Below are 26,375 nucleotides of genomic sequence, written 5' to 3'. Positions count from 1 at the left end.
TAGGAACAAAAAGTAGAGGAGCTAACTTCAGACACGTTTAGATGTCATCAGGACGTTTTCTCTCTTCGTCTCTAAGCTCTACTTCTCTGTGTTGGTATCATTTCTAGTTAAACTGGTCTTTTCCATGTGGTGAAAAGTAAGGCAACCTGAATGCATAGTCATTGCAGAAGGAAAGAAACCTGCTTTTTTGCCGATGATTAAATCAGTCCCAGATTAAATGATGCCAACTGGCCAGCCAGGGCCACATGCCAGTTCATTAGTGGAAAAGGGGAGTCCTTGATTGGAAACCCCTCCAGAATACATGGAAAGGAGTAGGAGAGTTGGAGAAGGGATTCAGGGAAGACAGCAAGGGAAAAATTTGTACTGCAACTCTTGTTTCTAAGTGACATCAAGGACACTTTGAAGTTTTCTAAATGTCTTTGCAATTTTTAAATTTTCATTGTCAATTTGAATTAATTTGCTATAATAATTAATTGCTTTGAAGGAAATGGAGAAATAGATTCCAAACTGCAGGTAGGATACAGACTTTTAGAAATGTCACTCTACAACTAACCTAGTATTCTTCAACCCCAACTAATCATGGCTTCATGCTCTTCAGCTTCATGACCAATGTATGTAGCTGTCTGTTTCTGTCTTGATCGTTTCTGAAGCTGCTGTATCCTTATGTTTTCTCAACACAGAGGCTACTATGCCTTTTTATTGAGGGGGAAGCTGAGACTCAGTGAAGTCAAATAATTTGTCCAAGGTCTCCATTAATAAGTGATATTATAGAACTGAATCCTTTTCACCCCAAGCTAATTTTCTTTCCACCATAGGCTCTACCTCCCCATTAAACCTCTTGCTAGCCAAATATGCTCTAAATTTGTTTATTCATTTTCCAAATATTTATTGACAGGCACTGTTCTGGACACCGAGGGAGGATGCACAGTGAACAAAATAGGCAAGTTCTTGTTCTCATGGAGTGAATGCCCTAGTGGAAGGGCAGAAAAATAAGCAAATAAATAAATATGATGTCACATGGCAACAGTACTGGAAAGAAGAGGATGGGAAAAGTGTGCTTTTTAATTAGGATGATTAAAGATGACGTCTCTGAGGTTATGCTTTACCAGAGCCCTCAATGAAGCCAGGAAGCATGGCAGGGGGATAGTGAAGGAAGGGCATCCCAGACAGGAGAACTGGAGGACAAAGGCTCTGGGTGTGAAACTCTTTGGCATATTTACAGGGAACAGGATAGAGGTGGGGGGACCTGGAACTGATTTGGGGTCAGGGTGGAAGCAGCAGGAGATTAGATTAGAGAGGTAGTCAAAGGATGTTTTATCCAGAAAGACCAGAGAGATGGCAAATATTCAACTGTGTGTTCTCATTCTCTGGAAGAAGAAAGCACTTTATCATGTTACAGTGCTCATCTTGAGAATATGAAGAAAGAGAATCTTTTATCATTTCAGTCATCTATAAGTGAGTATTCAAATTTATATGTTCAATCATTTAGTAGTTAATTCTTTCAGTCAACATTTACTAGGCACCCACTGTACCTAGATACTCAGCCAGATGTTAGAGTTATGAAAAAGGAAAAGAGATACCATTTTCTGTTCTCCAGAACCAGATGTGAGCATGTTGTATACAACTGGAGGATGATCAGGTTGACAAGGGCATCTTGTATTACTGTCCACAGATTTTTTACCCCCCAAAATGTGCGGTTTCCACAAGCACTAGCTGGAAGCCTGCCATTTACTGACATGTTGCTACAAATTTTTAAATTAAATATTTTACTAGAAATGGATTCAGTGTGGTAATGCATCCTCTGACTACTGTTTCAGAAGGGTTTAAAAGCATTTAATTTCCATGTCACATCCATTAAATGTGAATGATGTCATGCACTCCAGGGAGCAATCCATTTCATAATTTAAAGTGAAACCAACAAAACACGACTCAAAAGGGAAACGAAGGTGACAATGTATGGAATAACATGAACCAGTGCAGCTGCACCTGTCATGACCTTTCTTGGGGTTAACCTGGCAGAGAACAGAGAGTTTAAGGGAAATGAATCAGAGAACCAAGCCACACTGCATCTTCCTCAGAGAGAAAAGAGCGTAAATCAGGAAGAAATAAAGTTAATGTGGTATGCAGCACACATTTTTAGCGTTGGTTTCCTCCACACTGAAATGAGGAAAACAGAGCACAAGGAAAGCCACGTGAGGGGACTGCATAATGAGCTGTGGGATTCCAGAGGATGTAGATCTCCGTGAGCCCTCCGACTCCACACTTGAACTGCGAGGCCAGCTGGCACCCTCTCTCCGTCTCCACACTGCCTGAGGCTCTTTCCTGTGCCTGCCCTTCTGAACAGGAGAGGATACCTGGGGATATGCTCTTCCTAATACTCACTCCCCTGCCCTTCAGCTCCTTCCACCTTGTTTACATTTGTACTTGCGTATTTCATGTGGATTGTGAAAGCTGGTAACATGTTATGGCTACAGAGTGCTCTATTATATTTTCAAGGGCAGAAAAAGTCTGTATGTGAAGCTGCCAAATCAAATCCTTGCCAAAATGGTCCAAGCTAATGAGAAGGTTTGTAAATTACAGTTCAATGGATGAGACGTGGAGGACAAGGAATACCATGTCCACCCAGCAGATAGAATCACTGGGCATCACTAGATTTTTTACTGGTGTGTGTATATATATACACACACACCCCATATATATACACATACATATATATAATATATAATGCACAAAATATATATATTTTGCATGATCTTAGTCAAAGTATTAAAAAATTTAAGCATTTATAGAGTAAAGTTTTATCAATTCCTCTATATTTAAGCTGGAACTAGATCAGGTGTTACTTAAACTGACAACTAATGCAATGTGTTTTTTTTTTTTTTTTTTGAGACAGAGTCTCGCTCTGTTGCCCAGGCTGGAGTGCAGTGGCCGGATCTCAGCTCACTGCAAGCTCCGCCTCCCGGGTTCCCGCCATTCTCCTGCCTCAGCCTCCCGAGTAGCTGGGACTACAGGCGCCTGCCACCTCGCCCGGCTAGTTTTTGTATTTTTTAGTAGAGACGGGTTTCACCGGTTAGCCAGGATGGTCTCGATCTCCTGACCTCATGATCCGCCCGTCTCGGCCTCCCAAAGTGCTGGGATTACAGGCTTGAGCCACCGCGCCCGGCCTGCAATGTTTTATATAATAAAGATGATCAATAAATTGCTGCTTAATGAAAGAGTGTGTGTCTACAAAAATAAATATTAGATTGCAGAACTGATAATTAAGGTCAACTTTACCATTTGAGTCTACTTCCTGCCCCACTTCATCCTCACAGTAAAGTTTAGAATTTTCCACATATTCTGATATGATTTTAATTTTAAGTAGTCCTAACACTTATCAGTTCATTTCTAGACTGATTAACGGACATCAACCAATTTTAAATTCTAAATTGGTCTTTTCCCTCTTTCTTTAGATTTTGAAGTTTTGTATGCATTTGCTTTGGAGCCAAACAAGAGAAGAAATTTCAAAAATCACAGCTCTTTGAGTCTTTAAACGTTTTTCAAGTTATGAAGTCATTTAGTTTCAGAGACTTTTCCATTTTCTAGCTGAAAGCAAGTAACTTTAAGAATCCCTATATAAGAATTCCTAGAAGTGCCTGGTCAGAAAATTAAAGCAGAGGAAGAATTGATTTCTTTGTTATAGTCTCCATAATTGTTTAATCAGAAACAATGCAAAAAATTAATCCATTTCTTAAAATGTTTACATGGCTCTTTCTATGCATATTCATTAAAATGTATAAAATATTTTTGTAATGGATCAAAATTTAACAAAATTTAATTTATTTTATCAAACTAAGTTTTTTCTTTAATAAAAACAACCATGATAATTAAGAAAACAGAAAACATTTCAAGTTAGTATAAAGCCAATAATATTCCACACTATCCAGCTTAAAACATCATTATGAAAATTTTGAAGACCTTAATTTTACATTCAGGGAATGGTAATTGCTTGGGCTTTGCCTGCACATCAGTAGCAATGATAGTCAGATACAAATTTAGACTTTAACTTAATTCCTCTTTTCCTGCCGGTCCTTTCTCCTGTATAATTATACTCAATCATTAAAAAGAAAGGAACTCAATATCTTAATATATATGGAATTACTCTGTTGTATCTACAAGAGGCACATTCCCTATTTTCAGTAAGAGTTGAAAAGAAAAGAACACAACCTTTTGAATTATTTTGTAAAATTCAGTTTGTAAAAGCTCTAGTGTTGCTTTTTGTTTTTAATTTTTTTTTGTTAGTTGTTTCTTTTTGTGCTATTCACTATGATGCATTTTGTGTTGCTGGAAACTAGAGGTAACAATGGAATAGACAAAAAGACAGGGGAGTAAAGAACAAAGGGAACAAAGTAAAAAAGGAACTATGCAACTTTTTGTGTGATATGTTCTAGAGTTCAGTACAGAATACTGTGGAGTTTGGTTTTAGGTGGAGTTACCTCTGCCTGTTGGAGTCAGGAATGGCATCCACATAAAAAAAATGTATCCGAAAAATGTCCAAAGCAATCTACAGATTCAGTGAAATACCTATCAAAATCCCAATTTTCTCTTTTTACAGAAAAAGAAAAGAAAACAATTTCAAAATTCATATGGGACCACCGATGACCACCAATAGCTAAAGCAATCCTGAGAAAGAAGGACAAAGTTGGAGGTCTCACACTTCTTGATTTCAAATTATATTACAATGCTGCAGTAATTAAAAGAGTGTATACCGTCATAAAGATGGAGATATCACCCTGTGGAACAGAATGGAGAACCCAGAAATAAACTCACACATATCTGGTCAGCTGACCTTTGACAAGGGTGCCAAGAATACACAATGGAGACAGACTTTTCTCTTCAGCAAATGGTACTGGGAAACACGCAAAAGAATGAAATTGTACCTTTCTATTATATAAAAAATCAACTCAAATATATTAGAAACTTAAACCTAAGACCCAAAACTGTAAACCTCCAAGAAAAACATAGGGAAAAACTTTATTACTTTGTCTGACAATGACTTCATGGATATAACATGAAAAACACCATCAACAAAAACAAAAACACCATAAGACTCTATCAAACTAAAAAAGCTCCTGTGGAGCAAAGGAAACAATCAATGGAGTGAAAAGGCAATTGATGAAATGAAAGAAACTATCCATGAACCATCTGTCTGATAAGGGACTAATCTCCAAAATGTATAAGGAACTTCTATAATTCAATAGCAAAAAACCACATGACCTGATTTAAAAATGAGGTAAGGTTTTGAATAGACATTTCTCCAAAGAAGATACAAATGGCCAACAAGTATAAGAAAAAATGCTTAATGTTACAAATCATTAGGAAAATGCATATAAAAACCACCATGAGATTTCACTTCACACCTGTCCAGATGGATATCATCAAAACAAACAAACAACAACAAAAAAACAAAAAACGAAAGACAAAAAGTGTTGATGAGGATGTGGAGAAATAGGAACACTTGCACACTGTTGGTGGAAATGCAAAATAGTGAGGCTGTTACAGAAAATACTATGAAGGTTCCTCAAAAAATTAAAAATAGAACTTCCATATATACGATCCAGCTATCCCACTTCTGGATATTTATCTACAAGAGTTGAAACCAGGATCTTAAAGAGATATCAGCCACTCTTATATTCATTGCAGCACTCTTCGCAATAGCCAAGATGTCGATATAACCTAAATGTCCATTGACAGATGAATAGATAGAGAATATATGATATATACATTGAAATATTATCAGCCTTAAAAAGAAAGGACATTCTATAATATGCAATGACATGATGAACCTGGAGGACATCAAGCTAAGTGAAATAAGCCAGTCACAGTAAGACAAATACTGCATTATTCCACTTATATGAAGTATCCAAAATAGTCAGATTCATAGAATCAAAGAATGAAATGGCGTTTGCCAGGGAATAGCAGGAGGGGGGAATAGAGAATTATGAATCAACAGGCATAAGGCTTCAGTCAAGCAAGATGAATGGGCCCTAGAGATTTGCTGTACAACATTGTACTTAGAGTCAACAATACTGTATTGTCCATTTAAAAATTTGTTAAGTGGTGAGCCTCATGTTAAGTGTTTTTACCACAATAAAATGAAATACTAAGATAAAATGTACCTGAGCTGAGACTTGCAGTTCTGTGTGAGGGACAGGAGTTTGCCCAAAGAGGAGAGTGAAGATGGAGAGAATGTTACAGACAGGCCGCAGCCTGCTTTGGGACCTAGAAGTGAGTAAACAGGCTCCCTACAGGATATGCAGACAGTTGGACCTGGGGAGAGTGTGCCGGGATGCTTTGAGGGCCACTGGGAGGTGAGGCTGTAAGGCAAGCTGTGGCAGACCATCACAAGCCCTTTATAGACCTGCAAGAGACTTCCAGGTTTATGGTTTGCCTGATATGAGGGGCTACTGAAGAGTTTTGTGCAAGACACGTGAAGAAGTATTTGTGACATGATAAAATGTCATTTCAGCCGTCTTAAAACCGCTCAAAGCTGATGGTCTCCTCTCCTGCCTCCCGTGGCTTCCATTACCATGGCAGAGACTGTGGTCTCTGAGGTGGTATAGAGTACTGAAGCAAGGCTGTCTTGAAGAAGAGGAGACAAGCCAGTAAGCATGTTAGTCAGCATAAGCTAGGTTAGGACGTGGTAACAAACAATGCTTAAATCTCACTGGCTTAGCACAACAGGAGGGTATTTCTCACTCTTTCTGGATGACCTACACAAGACAGCGGGAGGTGAGGTGGGTCTGTTCCACAGTGGCACTCAGGGACCCAGACTCTGCAATCTTTTGACTGCACTCTCTCCAACACAAGACCTTTTTAGTCACCACATCAGGGGAGAGACAGCTGCAAGGGTTTGCAGTGCCTCCTGTATGCTTCACAATGGAAGTAATACATGCCATTTCTTCTTGTAGTCACAGCCAATTCCGTGGCTTTGCCTAACCACAGCAAGCTAGAAAACGGGGTAGGGGGGTGGGGGAAGCAGATAGGTGCTTGGTGAGCACCACAGTCTCTGCCATGGTAATTTCAGGTAGCTAGATGGAAGCCGCGGGAGGCAGGACCATCAGCTTTGAGTGGTTTTAAGATGGCGAAACGGCCGGGCGCGGTGGCTCAAGCCTGTAATCCCAGAACTTTGGGAGGCCGAGACGGGCGGATCATGAGGTCAGGAGATCGAGACCATCCTGGCTAACATGGTGAAACCCCGTCTCTACTAAAAAATACAAAAAACTAGCCGGGCGAGGTGGCGGGCGCCTGTAGTCCCAGCTACTCGGGAGGCTGAGGCAGGAGAATGGCGTAAACCCGGGAGGCGGAGCTTGCAGTGAGCTGAGATCCGGCCACTGCACTCCAGCCCGGGCGACAGAGCGAGACTCCGTCTCAAAAAAAAAAAAAACTTTGGGAGGCCGAGACGGGCGGATCACGAGGTCAGGAGATCGAGACCATCCTGGCTAACACGGTGAAACCCCGTCTCTACTAAAAAATACAAAAAAAAACTAGCCAGGCGAGATGGCGGGCGCCTGTAGTCCCAGCTACTCGGAGGCTGAGGCAGGAGAATGGCATGAACCCGGAGGCGGAGCTTGCAGTGAGCCGAGATTGCGCCACTGCACTCCAGTCTGGGCGACAGAGCGAGACTCTGCCTCAAAAAAAAAAAAAAAAAAAAAAAAAAGATGGCGGAAACGACAGGCCACAGAAACTGAGGCAGTTTGGTGGGGTTGAGAGAGGAGTGGCTCAGGATGATTGCTGGGTACTCACTAGTGGCAGCATACTCAGCTTAGTGAGCAAAACTGGCAGAGAGTAGGTGTGGGGTAGGGATAAGGCTCAACTTGACCAGCACTGCTATCTGTGAAGCCTAATCAAACATGTCCACGGCTGGGGGAAGCCTAATAAAACATATCCATGGCCAGGCATGGTGGCCCATGCCTGTAATCGCAGCACTTTAGGAGGCCAAGGCAGGCGGATCACGAGGTCAGGAGATCTAGACCATCCTGGCTAACACAGTAAAACCCTGTATGTATTAAAAGTAAACAAGTTAGCCAGGTATGGTGGCATATGCATGTAGTCCCAGCTACTTGGGAGGCTGAGGCAGGAGAATCACTTGAACCCAGGAGGCAGAGGTTGCAGTGAGCTGAGATCGTGCCACTGACCTCCAGCCTGGGCGACAGAGCGAGACTCCATCTAAAAAACAAAACAAAACAAAACCACCACAACAAAAAAACTAAAAACATGTCCACTAGGAACTGCAAATCAGGAGTGGAAAATAGAGTCAGTCAGACCTAACTGTTGATATTTGGACATCATCACCCAGTTATAGGCAAAGATTGAAAACATGTAGGTGTATGAGTCTCCCAAAGGAGAGAATATATAATAAGATTAGGTGACAGTTTAAACAGTTGAATTGTTCATGCAGTCTGGGTCCAGAGACATCACACCCAGATGGATTTGAGAAATGGAGGGTCAGAAGGTCAGCTTCCACAAGTCTATAATTAACTGGGTTTTGATGTATGCTTGCAGAGGCTAGAGACACACTGAGAGATTTATCAAGTGCAATATTTATTTGACATCCAAAGAAATAAGACAAACCTTCTTATGAACTCTTGAAGAGATTTACTTTAGATAGCGAAGAACAGTTTGACACTACAGATTATCAGACACCACAAGAGTTTATTAAATAAAATGATTGGAAGCATTGATTCTACATCTTAAATATGTCTCTTTGATCCAGGGGTTGTCAAAATGTGTTTCTTAGAGGGGTCTCAGGGATGCCAGGAGCCAGTGCAGAGCAGAGTGACTCACATCTTCCACCTCTCCCTCCATCAACTCTGCAGTTACTGGTTTTATATTGTAATGTTTCACATAAGATTTCATTGGAGAAAAAATTCTGCACCACAAAAACGAAAAGTTTCCTTTCCATCTCCAATGTTAAAAAGCCTTAGGCTGAGACTTTCATCATTTCCTGCTTGGATCGTTGTATTTTTCCTTCCCGGGGGTCTGTCTCGCTGCCTCTGGTCTCGTCTCTTTGTCATCCACCCTCTACATGGTTCCTAAAGTGATCATTCTCGAACACAAATCCAAATCTGATGTTGGCTTGTGGGGCATTTATTGACTTCCTATCACTGTTTGCAGAAAGTTACACTCTAAAGAATGGCCCCAAGAAAGCACTTCATGATTTGGCCTTCACTTACCTTTCTCCAGCCCCTTTTTCAGGATGTTCCCTTTTGTTCCTTGTGCCTCAGCCATAAACAACAACTTGTGCCTGCAGTGCCCTGAAGGTGTAGAAGGCCTTCAGTTTAGTAAATCCAGCTTCTCAGCTGCAGCTTCAGCATAATGTCATCTTAGAAGACTCCCCAGCTTCCGGTAGTTCAGTTAGAAGTCCTCCTCTGGGGCTCCTGTCGTGAAGAATGTGTACCCCTCTGACAGCACATTGCCCACAGTTTTGTATTCATTGATATTTAGTTTATCTCCCTACTGGATGATCAGCAATTGCCTTCAGGAAAGGAACTGGCTCATCAGCTCTGTCTCCTCAGATCTTGGCTCTGCACTTGACCCTCTACCATGTTGTTAAACAAGAACATGAATGAATGTCTTCCTTTCTGGAAATCATTAAAATAATAGATTTTTATCTGCTTGATTCATTTGAAAAGCTTTGGTCTATGAATATAGACTAAATGGCTCCTTAAGATTTTGTCTATATTATTTTTGATTTTTTTGTTTTTTAACACCTTTAGAATTTCATAGCCTTTGTAAATATACTTAAAAGTAACATTTCAGAATACTTGGAAATACTTTTTGACTATTTAAAACAAATAAAACATGAAATATGAAATATAGTAAACATATAAAACAATAATTTGGATAAAAATTCTTTCTTTCATGGAAAACACCACTGCATTATTCCTGTTTTAAATGTCCTAAAGCATTACATTATTTTGCTGCAACTCCACTACACATTTGTTCATGGTGTTCACTTCCTACAAGATACAGTCAAAACTCCTTAGCCTGATTTCCAGAGCCTCTGTAATCTGACCCAAATGACTTTCTCAACCACATTACACACTAATCTTTCACATGTATTATTTTTTTTTTTTTTGCTTTATTTAAACCTTTTCCCTCATATTTCTATGTATTCTTCTTGGCCTTTGGTGAATGTTTTCAATCAGAGGATTTATACCTTCGGATTTCTGGAAAGGTCTCCACCATTATATCTTAGCATATTGTTTATTTGCTCTTTGTTTATTTATGTCTTTGGAATTTCTCTGAGGCAGATACTAGAGCATTTATGATTTCTAACTTCTGTTTTATATCCTCCATTCCTTTATTTTTGTCCTCCGTGTCACAGAGATGTTCTGTTCCATCTTCTATCTCATCTTCAAGCATGACTTGTCTTGTATAATCCATTTGCTTAAATTTCTAAAGAGATTTAATGACTGTACTTATACTTGACTTTTAAGAGCCTGTTTCATAACTTGCTGTTTTTATTTTACAGATGCCATTTCTTCCTTTATATTTTAAACACTGTAAACATACTTATTGTCAGCTCTCTTTCATGTTGTTCTATTCTTGTTAGTTCCTCATGTCCTGTAAGCTGTCTTTCATGATGCTAAGTGTCCTATTTTTTAAAATTCTGTTTTATTTTGCTTATGAGTTTACTTCAGAAGGAAGTGTCTTTTCTAGAGATCCAGATAACCACCTGGGGTGGTTTCCACTGGTGTTCCTATCAGCACCTTCAAGACACACTGATTCTGAATTATTTTCTGTGTTAGTTTTTCAGCCTGGAATTCTGAGTCTGTTCCCACTCCCACATGTTGTTCAGTCTTGGGGTTCTCGTATCTCCAGAAGACTCCTATTTTACCCACAGGGTGGGGCTATTGGCTCATTTCCAGCAGTTATCTTGGGTATGCAGGCAGAGATGATCTGGTTCCTTCAAGGTTAGTGCAGTACTTTCTAGGGTTCTGATTCTGCACAAGAAGCCCAGTTCCTATTTCTTCTATAAATATATTTTCCTAGTCAGCTTCTGGCCTTGAATAGCCATGAAAATCCCGGGCTCTAAGACCTGTAATCTGCCTTAGTTCTAGATACATTGTCATGTTGGCTGTATGTTCTAGCATTTGGAGATTTCCTTTCTTGCTTTTGTGTTCTGCTATATAATACGTAAAAAATACTTTTAATCCATATTTCTGAATGTCTGGAAACATTGTGTTCAATTCCATCTTATCCTGTTATTTCTTGACTATCTGAATATGTAGTCCTTGTTTCTCTCGTTCTCTCCATTTTGAATAATCTCCCAAATGCTCTCTGCCTTTTGCAAATTCACTCATTCTTCCAGGACTTGAGGAGTCACTGAAGATAATGCTTTTTTCCTCCAGGGACCAAATTAACTCCTAGGAAGGTTCTTGTATGAACTCCTTTGACATCCATTTGATACTTAATCATTTTCTGTTATAATTACTATATGGCTATTATTTGTTTTCTTGTGAAATTATAAAATCTTTGATTTGGGGTCATTTCTTAAGCTTCTTGAATTTCTTCACCTTGTCTCACAACAAATTCTTCCTAATGGGAGAAAAACAGAAAAGAAAGACATACTAGGATAGAATAATTTAAAATGTTTTAGATTTTATTTAAGAGGGTCCAAGCACCCAGGAAAACAAGATTTTGTTTAAATCTTGTTTTCCTTTTCATGTTGCTTACTCATTTTATTCAGGATTCATGAATTTATAAGGCCAGAGAGATTTCATGTAAGATCCTAGGTTACTGAAGGAAAACTGAAAGATTTTATATCAAGCAGTATAAAATTAATATGACAGATGCAACCTTAGAAAATTTGTTTCCTGAGATTCCTAAATTAGCTACTTTTGTGGGTGTCTGCTTAGTATTTGGTCCTGAGTAAATGAATAAACAAACAGCTACTTCTGAGAGCTACTTTCATGGGGAAATGTTTCTGAGTTCCAGTTCATGGGAGTTTAGGAAGGTATGGGATGCAAATTACATTTCAACACTGAACCAGCCAATCAATCCTTAACACTCTTAAAGTCTTTAGCTTTGCCTGTGAACATGGGAACACCCAAGGGCACCTTCAAATTAAAAATAAACATACGTTCTAAAGAGTCCTAGACGTGTAATTTGGTAGAAATTTAAGGGGTGTCTTTTTACAGTCACAGAGTCCATAAAGAAAATACAATTCAGGTGAGGTTACGTCCTTTCCAGTCATAAAAGTGTACATAAATGACATCTAACTTGAAATTCAAGTACTTTGGGCCTATCGTTCCTGCTCTCTGCCCCCATCCCATAATTTCTTGGTAAAAACTCATAGTGCATTTTTTTTCAGTTCCAGCCAGATTTTTATATCTATTGAATGGATATTACATTAATAAAAATAATAGCTAACATTTATTGTATGATTGCCTTATGTCAAGCTATGTTGATAGGATTTGGCTCTGTGGGTCCACCCAAATCTCATCTTTAATTGTAATCCCCACATGTTATGGGAGGGACCTGGTGGGAGGTGACTGGATTATGGGAGCCGTTTCCCCATGCTGTTCTTGTGATATTGAGGGAGTTCTTATGAGATCTGATGGTTTTAGAAGTGACAATTTCCCCTGTGTGCTCTCTCTCTCCTGCCACCTTGTAAGACATGCCTTGCTTCTCCCTCCCCTTCCACCATGATTGTAAGTTTCCTGAGGCCTCCCCAGCCATGTAGAACTGTGAATCAATTAAGCATGTTTCCTTCCTGAATTACCCAGTCTCAGGTATTCTTTATAACCTGTGAAAATGGACTAATACCCAGATAACCCTATGGTGTTGCTGCTATTATTATTTTCCCTTTGCAGATGGGGAAAACTGAGATAAAGAAGAATTACATAATTTACCAAAGTCAAAAGAGTAGTCTTAAACTACTGTGAAATTTCTGTAGGCCTCCTTTTTTTTTCTTCAAAACCTTTAATATGCTAATACACTTTTTTTTGTATTTTTTTTTAAAATTATACTTTAAGTTCTGAGATACTTGTGCAGAACGTGCAGGTTTGTTATATAGGCGTACACGTGCCATGGTGGTTTGCTGCACCCATCAACCCATCATCTACATTAGGTATTTCTCTTAATGCTATCCCTCCCCTAGCCCTCCACCTCACTGACAGGCCCTGGTGTGTGATGCTCCCTTCCCTGTGTCCATGTGTTCTCATTGTTCAACTCACAGTTATGAGTAAGAACATGTGGTGTTTGGTTATCTGTTCCTGTGTTAGTTTGCTGAGAATGATGGTTTCCAGCTTCATCCATATCCCTGCAAAGGACATAAATGCATCCTTTTTTATGGCTACATAGTATTCCATGATGTATATGTGCCACATTTTCTTTATCCAGTCTATCATTGATGGGCATTTGGGTTGGTTCCAAGTCTTTGATATTGTTAACAATGCCACAGTAAACATACGTGTGCATGTGTCTTTATAGCAGAAGGATTTGTAATCCTTTGGGTATATACCCAGTAATGGGATTGCTGGATCAAATGGTATTTCTAGTTCTAGATCCCTGAGGAATCACCACACTGTCTTCCACAATGGTTGAACTAATTTACACTCTCACCAACAGTGTAAAAGCATTCCTGTTTCTCCACATCCTCTCCAGCATCTGTTGTTTCCTGACTTTTTAATGATCACCATTCTAACTGGCATGAGATGATATCTCATTGTAGTTTTGATTTGCATTTCTCTAATGACCAGTGATGATGAGCTTTTTTTCATATGTATGTCTTCTTTTGAGAAGTGTCTGTTCATATTCTTTGCCTACTTTTTGATGAAGTTGTTTTTTTTTCTTGTAAACTTTTTTTAAGTTATTTGTAGATTCTGGATATTAGCCCTTTGTCAGATGGCTAGATTGCAAACATTTTCTCCCATTCTGTAGGTTGCCTGTTCACTCTGGTGGTAGTTTCTTTTGCTGTGCAGAAGCTCTTTAGTTTAATTAGATCCCATGTGTCAGTTTTGGCTTTTGTTGTCTTTAGGCCTCCTTTCTATTCATGTTTCTACTTTAGAAGACACATTATATATATGCTTATATATATGTTTATATATAGATATATATGTTTGTTTATATATCTATATACATCTTCTAAATATATATGTCTATAGATATGTCTTCTAAATAGAAACATGAATATATATATCTAGAAACCTATATGTCTTCAGAAGACAAATATATATGTATATGTCTTCTAAAGTGTGTGTATGTGTGTATGTATATATATGCGTATATATATATGTATATGTATTTGTCGCGAGTTCTCCTGGGGAATTTATGTTTTATTGAGATGAGAAGCAAATATGGCAGTGTTGGTTAACTTATCACCACCTTGTTGTTGTCTAAACTCAATCACTTCCTATTGTGTCATGGTTTGATTATAAATTTCCTGTAAGCCTCTTTTTCTGGACACTCACTTATCACGACTAATCCTACATATAAAAAGTTGGATACTGGCCACTCTGAAAGTTGACAATCTAATATGGATTAAATGTAAAAATAAAGCTAGTGACTCCAAAACCCACCACTAGCTGGTTCATCACACCTGTATATTTTTACGCTTTCTCAGTCCACACTCTGACCCAACTCATCTTCTTGGAAGCCTGGCACCTATTGTTGGCTATTTAGTTGCACACTGCAAATGATCTTATGTGCCTGGAGCCCCTGTTTGCATTTTTTTTTTAAGAGAGAGCGTTGTATACTTAAATCTTGACAAGCAAAAGAGAAAGAATGAAGTTTGGAAACCATCACTTCTAAAAAGCTTGTATTTTATTTTTTAGAACAGACTTGTTTAAGGGAAAGATAAAATCAATATTTTTCCCCATTTTCAATAAGTGCCTAGATATTAGATTTTATGTTTGTTTGAAACAATGTTTTAAAGTTGGGAAAATTTTGGGTAAGAAAATAAGTAAATAAGGTGGATAGAAATAAACCTTTTAAAATTAAATTCTCTTCACTGAAGAATGTATTACTGGCAAAGGTTTTAAAAACTTCACTAGAGGTCCTTCCAATATTTTTCACCTGTAGTCCTCAAGATGGGGTAGTTGAGGACAAACTGATTACTGTTTTAAGCTTCCTTCCAAATTTCTATTGCTGTTATTTGTGATTCTACTCCAAATGTAAAATTTAGGCCTTTCCAATATTTACTTTTAAAATGAAGAGACTTTCTCATTCTTATGAATAAAAATACTGCATGTTGATGGAAAAATCAATAATCTTGGTGCCAAAGTGCTTCATTCAAACTTTTAGACATAAAATAAGCAAGACATTAAACTATAGCAAAGGTTCCAACCTTTTACTAAACTAGACTCACCTTGAGGAGCTTATAAAAGTACAGATTTCTAAGTTTTCCCAATCTACTCTTTCTTCCCTTCCCAAGATTCTGAAATTAATTGGCTTGGGTGAGCTTGATCCAATACATTTTACTAAATACATATGTTTATTATATGTAGCCTATATTATAAAATATAATTATAACAGAATAAATATAATAAATATAGTATAAATGAAGTATATTTATTATATAATTATTTAAGGCTAAAGATCCGTGTCCAAAAGGCATTTTATTTAGTTGCTCTTTGCTAATGCCAGACAAATTCATGCAAAAGACATGGTTGGATAAGAAGAAAGGAAAATGAGAAATAACATTCCTATTTATAATTTCTATCTATTTATTTTCACAAAAACACAAGTAGCTAAAGGTAGTCATTTTGCCTCAAATTCCCAATCAGGTTTAAGAAGTTTTCTGTCTGAATTTCCTAATTCTAAGTGAGAGACTGAAAATGCAAATGAACAATGACCAGAGTACCTATGACAACACAACTCTGACCCATAATGTCTGTGGCCACCAGCCCAGGAAGCAAAACCCCACTTCTGTAGCCTTTAGCCGAGAGTGATCAGGGCTTGGTCGATGACTGCCAGCTTTCCTTTTTTTTTTTTTTTGGCTTCTGCTTCCAACTCAGGACCAAGGAGAGAAAGCCAAATATGTTACCCTTCTCTAAACAATCACTTAGGATGCCCCACTTCTAGTTAGTACACTTCCAGCTTCTCTGAAACTTTCCTTTTTTTTTTTTTTTTTTTTTTACTATAAAACATTCCCATTCCCATCTGTCTTTGAGTCTTTGTCAAATACAGGTGATGGTGACTGACTTCCTTGCTCTGGCAAGCTCTAAATCAATAGGTGCTGTTTGTTCGCATTTTGGTGGTGTTTATTTAGTTCCACGTAACTAAAAATGGGGAAAATAAAAATGGGAAAAAATAAATTACCCTTGCGCATACATGCAAGATAATTTATACCAATTTATGCAATTTCAGAAAATGAGAGGAGAAAGCAGATAAAGTCACCAAGGCAAGTGTTCAAAAGGGCAATAATTACAGTGACAAGAGGAATCCCAATAACTTTTATTCTCAGCAAATATGGCTACACAGTCAAGAGTGTTGAGGACCTGAGAATGAGAAGTCACTGCTTTGGTTCCTGTGATTCCACCAACACTCGCCTGAATTCTCTTGAATCAACGAATCAGGAGTGGAAGACTAGAAGCAACAAAGAGAGGAGCAGGTAGTAGAGGGGGTAACTTTTAGAAGGCTGTACAGTGGTCCCTTGATATCCACAGAGGACTGGTTCCAGGACCACCCACATGTACCCAAATCAATGTATACTTAAGTCCTGCTATTGGGACTATAGAATCCAGGTATATGAAAAGTCAAATGTGTATGTGTGTGTATGTATATATGTGTATCTATATATACATACACACACATATATGTATATATATCTCTATACACACGTATGTATATATGCATATATATATATGTATATGCAGTATTTTTGATCTGCTTTTGTTTGGAAAAAGTCTCTGAATAAGTAGACCTGTGCAGTTCAGACCTATCTTATTCAAGAGTCAACTGTAATTTCAATATTTTGTAACAGTTTAATCACCAATATTGAAGTTGAGAGAAGGAAGTTCTCTCTTGTGGACAATATGGAATGCTCTAAAACTTGAATCCAAATGTACATTCTTGGCATCACCCAAATAATGTGAGTGTGTAACATTTATGATATATTCAAGAGGAAAAACCCAGCTCTTTACACTGTAGACCTGTTTTGTTGTTGTTGTTTTAGTTTTGAGAAGGCAAAGTTTTAAGGCAATTTAGTTCTAAAAGCATTGCTGAGTATTTACTATTTGCAATTCACTGCACTTGGTAATAAACTAGAGAGAGATGCAGAAACTCTCTTTTCTCCACCAATTCTTCAAAGGAAAAAACATTTCCATTGTAATTAGGTGACAATCTACACAGCTAATTGTCCATACCAATTCACTGATAATTTACCGTTGCAATATGGTGTCATAAAAGGAGTCATAAAACTTTGTGACTTTGTTTATTTTTTCTCCGTAAGATATGTGCTGCAAATGCAAACTAACATCAAATAAATAACTCCTCCTGTCTTTTAAAAATCATGCATGATCTAATACTTTCCACAACTCTGGTATTTAAAGTACTTCCATTATGACTAGTTAATTGCATAAATTCAATAATTAATTATATTCTAATGATCAAGAAGAATCTTTATCAAAAATAAAACTTGCAGACATTGGGAAGGAATTAAGGCATGTTAGCACATTTTCTACATCAAGCAGGTACTTTTAGTGTAAATGCATTATCAAGTGAACTGAAACATTAAATAGAGGAATTTGGTATCATTGTGGGAAAAATAATCTCATCAGTTTTCAAATTTGGCTGCCCTTTGGAGCCATTTGAGAAATTTTTGAAAAGCAAGACACAAGTATTCTAATTTACTTGGTCTGCAGTGTGGCCCTTGCCAGGTGATACTAACATGTGGCATAGAGTGAGAACCATCATTATATAGTCTAGAATCTAGTTTATTACTCCTTCAATATTATACTTCTCCTCCTGCTCTTGGGACTTTTCCTGATTTCATAGGTTTGTTGAGCAGTTTCTGTTGTTGTTGTTTGTTTTTTTAATGTTGACTTCTTTTCCCAAGTAGGTATTCTTCCTGGAAAGAAATAGTACTCACTGTAGATGATTAATTGACTTCCTAGTCAAATTAGTCCTTGATGAGTCTAAGCAGTGGGTGGTAGACATATCTCATCTCCCCAGTTTGATCAGCCTGGGATAGGCATGCCATCCATCTTTAAGATAACAGACCTATAGACCTAGTAGGCCAATGCTAGAAACAAAAAAGGCAACAGCTATATCCAGGTCATTACAGCTTGTCAATTTGCTTCTCCCAATTACTGCACTTCTTGTTTCTTCATTGGTTTACACACATGCTTATTCATGTCCCTTGATCAGCTTTTCCTCAATCCTGGGTACACAACAGCATCACCTGGGGAGCATTTTAGATGCCTGATGCCTAATTGCATCAGTCTCTGGGGGTGGGACCCAGTTATCAGTGTTCTTTAAAGCTCCTCAGAAGACACTGTGAACCATTGCCTTAGGCTGTAGTGCTCTCGATATTTACCTAAGACATTCATAAATCTGCATTTTCTTCAGTTGGTATTACAGAGCTACAGACCAGCTCTGACCCAAGCTAATTTATATAATGGCAGATAGATACTATAAAAAACCTAAAAAAAAAATTTAATAGAAGTCTTTGGTGATGTACTTACAGAGCACTTATACTTTGGGCCAGGGGCTCTTGTAAGTTCTGCATGTAGATTGAATTATTTACTCTAACATCTTACAGATGAGAACATTTCCAAATGTTACACACTTAGTGTTTGGGCCAAGATTCAAATGAGGCACTCTGGCTCCAGAGTGTTAACCACAGGTGACCAGCGATGTGGCTGTTAAAACTACTAGATGTGATTAGATAGGTGATATTCTTACTGTTCCATTTTGCAGGTAAAGAATCAAGGTACAGAGAAAGTGTCCTAGGATCACACAGCTAGTAAGTGGCAGAGCTGGGATTTGAACTCAAAACAGTCCCACCCTCAGGATGATGTTCTGTTAATAATCTAGCTTTTTTTTTTCCTACAAATATTCAACTGACCCAGCTTTCCATAAATTTATATAACTACAGATTGTAATTTGGTATTGCAAGTTTCATTTGCACTTCTGAACTTACTCTCCATGTTTTACCCAGAATTTTATTTTTAAAAAAAGAAATAAAACTTCGGTGGATTTTTCATTCTGCTACAACTGACTGCACTGGAGAAGCAATTACTACAGAGATGCTACAGCTGCTTTCTCGATATTAGCCCATGGTTTTCAAATGTCTTTGATTTGTAAATATGTTAGCTACCACAAGTCCATCAAGATGATATGTAGAAAGAAGAAAATATTCTCCACTCCAAATCTTTATGTGCCTAAAAATCCCTTTAATTTCCCTTGTTAGTTTGGTATGTCCTTAATTTTATATTAAAAATACAGATTTCTTCCAGCTATTGGACATTGTCCCACTTGAAACTTTTAAAAACAAATTAATCAGAATTTTATGGTAATTAGTATGTAAATAGGACAAATATATCTCAGTCCTTTGGCAAGCAGCCTCGACAATTGAAACAGTTTCACATTGTGGATTTTAATCAATGTAACAAAGTCACTGAGCACAGCCTAAAATGAATCAATTCTAGATTGCAGGAGGTTTTTAAAAGTTTCTTGCTTCTCACATCTTAGTATAAAAATCATCCCAGGCTATTGTTAGAATGCAAAAATCTGATTTGGGAGGCTGTAAGTGAGATGCTGGACTTCGTATTTCCGGTAAGGTATCAAGTGATGTACATGCTGCTGGTCTGTGAACCACACTTTGAGTAGCAAGGACACAGTGGTGGTAAACTAGTTCTCCAGAGGAGGAAAACAAAGCCCTGGCTTGTAGTATTTGCTAATTTCCATGATATAAATGTTCCCACAATGACCACATTCAAGCTACCAACATGATGTCATTGAAAATGCAGTTGGCGAGAGACATTCAGCACTCTGCCCACAATTAGCTCTCTAACCAGGTACAAGCCAGTTCCAGCACAATTCCAGCACACCACTGGCCTACATAAGCATAAGTGCATGCACCTTCAAGATCCCACAACATAGCTGTTTCACTCTGCAAAGCATTTCAGGAGGTGAGGGAGAATAAGAATGTCATAGGAAAAAATGACAAGATTAATTACAAAATTTTCAGCATAGGTGCAAAATAATCTAGTTCCAATGCTATAGGCTGATGAGAGGGCATGTTTAAGAAGTTAAAAGACATGTGTGGCCAATAATGGAGTCTTTGGGGAAGATCTGAACCAGGTTTGGACTGTGATGGGTTTGGATGAGTGGGAAAGGAGAACACTCACAGAAAAGAAAGTGGGATAAGCACTAGCAAAATGTGTGATGCTAACCAAGAGTGAAGGAAAACTTGGAATTCCTAAAGAGTTGGGAGTAGTCATTGGTTCAGCAGAATGAGGGCATCCTGCTTTCACAAATGTTTTATTCTCTGACATGATTGAGGAATAACATATTCAGATTAATCGAACATCCAGGTTAGCAGAGAGTTGACATGTGTACCAAAAAGAGATGCCAATGTTTAAAGTAATAGAATATATTAGAGTACCCAGAACCAAATTTCTTTTTCTTCTTTGATGAAGAAAGAACTTTGGGATCTTCCATGTCTCAGAGCCATGGCTTTGAGCACCTTTGGTCCCTTCTGGTAGGGTTCTGTGATGGAGCCTGCAAAGTTTTGTTTGCAGTGTCCTATAAGAAAAGTGTATTTTCAAGCCTGTCTCCTGGGCTGTAGAATGAGAGCATCCTAAGAAACTGACTCCTTTGGAGAGAATTTCTAACTGGGAGAAACGCTCTTCCTTGTAGTGCATTGAGTGCTTAAGAGCTCAAACTCATTTCCACATCTGTAATTGGGGCTAATAATACCAATCTCATATGGTTTTGGTGATTATTAAATGGAACTTGGTCAAGAAATATGGTGCTCAATATTTGAATGAGCACTACAAGTTAGTGTGGGCCTTGTAGCCAAGCATACACCATTACTAATTTTTAAATCAGGATTGCTTAACACAGACTGATTGTCTACAAGGCCATAAACCCCGTGTGAATTGTGGACGGGATGAGGCTGTGGGGAGAAAGTATTGACTGGTCCCCAAGCCTGCAGAGCTAAGGTTTCTGCATTCTGCACACATCTTTGAAAGAACCTTTGACCACCTGTGCACAATGTTTAAACGCCTAGGAACCTTCCCTTGCTACCCAGGCAGAGACTTTCCCTAGACCCCCTGACAGTTCCCTCAGTCAGCAACTGTATGACAGAATCTTCTTACGTTTCTAAAATCTGAATAGAGGTTTATTTGGGAAAAAATCCTTTTCCCTCCTGTCTCTTGGAATAAATGTACTATTTCGTTTTCTTAATTTGCACTATGTTAAGAACCAGTAGAGGGAACTTAAGGTCAATCTGTCTCTCAGGTTGAGTAACTCTAAGCTATAAGCTCCAGAATCTTGTCTTTGTCCCTGATTCCAAATGGGCTTGTGGGGAAAAGTGATATAACCATGAGATCACTGTGTTCTTTTAGATGATTTCCTGTTTCCTGTGTATTTAAATACACAGGGAATAATCCCGCTATTAAAATGAGACCCTGTATGTGTGTATGGGCAGGAGTTCAATGAAAAAGGAAGAAAAATATGCTTGCTGAATACCAGATGTAGAATGCATAAATCCTGTCAGAACAAGTGGGGAATAGCTTTTATGGCTGACTTGCAAGAAACCTAAGGGAATTGGGAAATCAGATAGGCATGTGTCAAGCAGACTTATTTAAATCATCCACTTCCTCAGCAAAATAAAAGTTTGAGAGGGTTCTGCTTCCTTTTGTGGTTTGAAATTACAGTTGTAGGCCTCAGAAGTCCTGCTTGATTGAGGGCTTCCAAGCAAAGACGTTATACGACCTAGTTCAGGCGCCCAACAACACTGGGGTCACTCAATGCCTCTCCCTGAGGTCTCCAACCTTGCCTTGTTTGTACTTTGTGTCCTTTGTCATCTCAGAAGTAAATTGTAGTGCAGTTGACCACTGCTTCATGGCCCTCCAGCTTGTCTCTGCTAAAAGACTTTTGCATCTGAAAGAGAAAGATGCCCACTGGCTTCCTTCTTAGACCACTGCTGTAGATCCTGAGCACAAACCTTAGTTCTGCAGGCTTGGAGACCAGGCAATGCTTTCTCCTTGCAGCCTCATCCTGTTCGCAGTTCAGGGTTTATGACCTTATAGACAATCAGTCTGTGGTAAGCAATTCTGATTTAAAAACTAGTGATCTGTGTATGCTTGGCTACAAGGCTCACATGAATTTGTAGTGAGAGATAAAACTAGATACCAATTATTTCCAGGTATAATATCCTAACAGGTAAGTTTTTCAGGAGGCCACATTGTAGTTCAGTAGGTTACTGGTGAGTATAGATACAAAGCAAAGGTATTTAAGCACAAACCATTTCCTTTAAGGTGTGGTAGCTCCCTAAATAGTTCTTCTCAGGATATTTCTGTTTTAAAATGTCCCATTAAATATATTATTTTTATATACAGTATAATTTTTAAAAAGCATGCTGACATGGAAAGATGGGCTTTGCAGATCCAGGTTTAAATCATTCCAAATCTACTGCCTACTAATGTGTGCACTTCAGCACGTTACTGTACCTCTCTCAGACTCATTTCCTTATCTTCTTGCTGAGAATGTGTGTGTAAAAAGTATTAACACGGAATCTAGCATAGTGTCTAGCACTGTGTGAAGCCCTGACAAATTCTTATTCCTCACCATTCGTCTGTTCATCTGTATTAGTTCATTTTCACGCTGCTGATAAAGACATACCCGAAACTGGGGACAAAAAGAGGTTTAATTGAACTTATAGTTCCACATGGTTCAGGAGGCCTCAGAATCACGGCAGGAGGCAAAAGGCACCTTTTTTTTTGGGGATGAAGTTGCCCAGGCTGGAGTGCAGTGGCACGATCTCGGCTCACTGCAACCCCTGCCTCCTGGGTTCAAGCAATTCCCTTGCCTCAGTCTCCCAAGTAGCTGGGATTACAGGAGCCTGTCTCCATGCCTGGCTAATTTTTATATTTTTAATAGAGACGGGGTTTCACCATGTTGGCCAGGCTGGTCTTGAACTTCTGGCCTCAGGCGATCCGCCCACCTTGGCCTCCCAAAGCGTTGGGATTACAGACATACACAAGAGTGCCCAGCCCCAAAAGGCACTTCTTACATGACAGCAACAAGAGAAAAATGAGGAAGAAGCTAAAGCAAAAACCCCTGATAAACCTATCTGATCTTGTGAGACTTATTCACAACCATGAGAACAGCATGGAGGAAACTGCCCCCATGACTCAGTTATCTCCCACCAGGTCCCTCCCACAACACGTGGGAATTATGGGAGTACAATTCAAGAGGAGACTTGGGTGGGGACACACAGCCAAACCATATCACTACCCATCCATCCATCCATTCATTTAGTCCTTCGCTAAACGCATGTTGAACACCTTTTATGTGCCAACCACTGTCAGTTAGGGAAGGCACAGACAAGAGTGAGAGGTGAGCTCAGTTGATGGTATTTAGGTGGGTCTATTTCTGGGCTCTCTATGCTTCTCCATTGACTTATTTGCTTATTTTTTTCTCTTTTTTTGCCAAAGACTTTCTTAATCTTTAACAATGTAATTCCAGTGAGAGAAAAAGAAGTTTCAGAAGTAATATTACCAAATCATGGGGAATTGTGGGGGTGGTGAGTGAATTCAGGAGAGAGACAGAGAGAGAGAGAGAGAGAGAGAGAAAATGAAGGCCATATAAGGTAAAGTGTTGAATGTTACGTGCTCTGTTGACTGTGGGCCCCAGGATGTGTATGATGGAATTTACTGAAACAGAATTTGCACATTTATAAAAAGGATGCAGTTTTAGAAAATAGCTAGTTATGCTAGCGTCTTGTTTCTTCATTGATGCTGCAATGTTATATAAGCACTGAATCCTCCCACATTTCCAGCTCTTATCTAAAAGCCAGAGTGTGTACCACCTGGGTTGAGAGGAAGATGAAATGAAATTGGGGAAGTGGGGAAGTAAATGGTGAAAAGCATCCTGAAAGAAACCAACTAGATATGTTCAAGTCAGCAGGTTATTTAGTATTTAGAGTTATTTAGTAATTTGAGAAATGTGTAACGGGTGTACTAACATGCTTTTTCTCTCATTTTCTTCCTGTTCCACCTGTAGCAATTCTACCACCTTTGTTGACCTCTTCTTCTTCCCCGACTTATTGCTGTAGAGGCTACCTGAGCTCATTGTCCCTGGAGATGGACCAAACAGAAGAACAAGCAGTGCCTGTGTAGTGAGCTTCAAGAGGCATCTGTTCTCTGGGGAGTGGGTGGGTGGTAAAGAAAAGGTGGGAGATGTGTACATTAGCTATCCATTACTGTATAATTAATTATACACAAAACTAAACTATACACTAAACTAAAACCTCACAGCTTAGAACAGCAAGTATGTATTATCTCACACAATTTCTGAGAGTCAGGAATCTGAAAATGGCTTAGCTAGTTTGGTTCTGGCTCAGGGAGCCCTATGGAGTTGCAGCCAAGATGTCGTCTGGGACTACTATCATTTGAAGGCTCAGCTGAGGCTGCAGGCTATGCTTCCAAGATGGCTCACTTATAGGGCTATTGGTGGGAGGCTTCAGTTCCTCTCCACGTAGAACTTTCCTCATGGCATGGAACTGGCTTCCCTCAGAGTGAAAGACCCAAGAGAGACACTAAGACAGAAAGTGCAATGTTTTTATGACCTAGTCTTGGAAGTGACATACTGTCATTTCTACTATATTTTATTCATTAGAAGCAAGTCATTAAGTCCAGCCCACACTCAGAGTGAGAGGATTTAAGCCGAACCTCTTGAAGAAATGGTATCAAAGTATTTATGGACATTTTAAAAACTACCACAATACATATAGGTGAACTTCACAGGTGTAGACACGGGCTGAGACAGAATATTGGATAATATCTCATTCTGCAAACAGCAGTCTCATCTGTAATAAAATCCCAGCATTCAGAAATTATCACAATCAAGTAGGAAAAGGGCTTGTTGGCAAAAACTTATCAAAGATGTTACTCCATTTATCCATTTATTCTGAGCCACAGCATAATAGCAACAAATTGTGTGTCCTGTGTAATTTGGGTACCTCTGCTCAATAATAGCTGAACAGATTTTATCCTATTTTTAGAATGGTTAATATATACACATGGCACAAAATTTAAAAGATATAAAATTTTCTGATTCAAAAATAATGTTCCCTCCTTTTCTTTTTTTCTGATTCTTTGAATGCAATTAGATTTACTGATTTCTCATGTAGCCTTCCATGTACAGCCTCTGCTGTACATGTAGGCACACATATTTTTTCTTTCCCACAGATAAAATACTATATGCATTGTTTTATTCTTGGCTTTTTTTTAATGGACAGTATATCTTCAAGGACTTCTACAATAGCATATATAGACCTGCTTTATTTTTTTTAAATGTCTGCCTAGTACTGCATTATATTTATTTAAGCAGTCATCTATAGACAGACAACATTAAGTTGTTTCCAGTCTCCTGTTACTATGGACAAAGCTGCAATGACTATCTCTGCACACTCACCATTTCTCACACAGGAGTAGAATTCTTGTCCATTTGTAACATTGACAGATACTGACAAATTTCTCCCCAAAAGGGCTTACCATTTTGCTCACACTACAGTATGAATGCCTGTTTCTTCAAACCCTTGGCAATACAATAGATTACCCACTTTTTGATATTTGCCAATTCTGTAGGCACAGAATGGTCTGCAGTTGTAGTTTTAATTTTTATTACCCTTATGTATGAGGTTGGGCCTCCTTTTATGTGCTTAAAATCATCTGCATTTGCTTTACTATGAACTATTTGTACTTCGTCTTTACCCACCTTTATATTGAGTTGGTGGGTTTTTATTTTCCTTACTGATTAGTGGGAATTCTTCAGGATTAAAGAAATTAGGTCTTCTAAGGAATGGGTATACGTGGACAGACAGAGTGGAATAATAGACATTGGAGACTCTGAAAGGTGGGGATAAAATACTGTCTACTGGGTACAATGTATGCTATTTGGGTGATGGATATGCTAAAACCCTAGATATCACCCCTATGCAATACGTCTATACAAGAAAACTGCCCTTGTACCGCTAAATCTATTTCTTTTTAAAAGAAATTAGCTCTTCATCTAGAATGTGAGTGGCACGTAATTTTTCCAGTGTGTTTTTTCCATTTGTTTTTTGACTTTTTAGTGGTTTTTTCTTTTTCCATGCAGTAATTTTAAAAAATATTTTTCTGTGGTCACATTTATCAGATTTTTTCTCTTAC

General features: G+C 38.5%; 1 long non-coding RNA gene across 1 annotated transcript in view; it reads left to right on the top strand.

Annotated features, from left to right (window-relative positions):
* LOC117097488 overlaps window positions 1-25,437 on the top strand; it is a 55,910-nt gene extending 30,473 nt beyond the window's left edge. Inside the window, exons 2-3 of the long non-coding RNA XR_004442954.1 lie at window positions 6,509-6,644; window positions 24,226-25,437. This is a non-coding gene — a long non-coding RNA (uncharacterized LOC117097488). The remainder of the gene's footprint in view (window positions 1-6,508; window positions 6,645-24,225) is intronic.
* The last annotated feature ends 938 nt before the right edge of the window (window positions 25,438-26,375 follow it).

The sequence above is a fragment of the Trachypithecus francoisi genome, unplaced genomic scaffold, assembly GCF_009764315.1.
Source record: "Trachypithecus francoisi isolate TF-2019V2 unplaced genomic scaffold, Tfra_2.0 Lachesis_group15, whole genome shotgun sequence".
Lineage (NCBI taxonomy): Eukaryota > Metazoa > Chordata > Mammalia > Primates > Cercopithecidae > Trachypithecus > Trachypithecus francoisi.
Note: the sequence above shows the minus strand (reverse complement) of the source record. Positions and strands in the feature narration are given on the sequence as shown.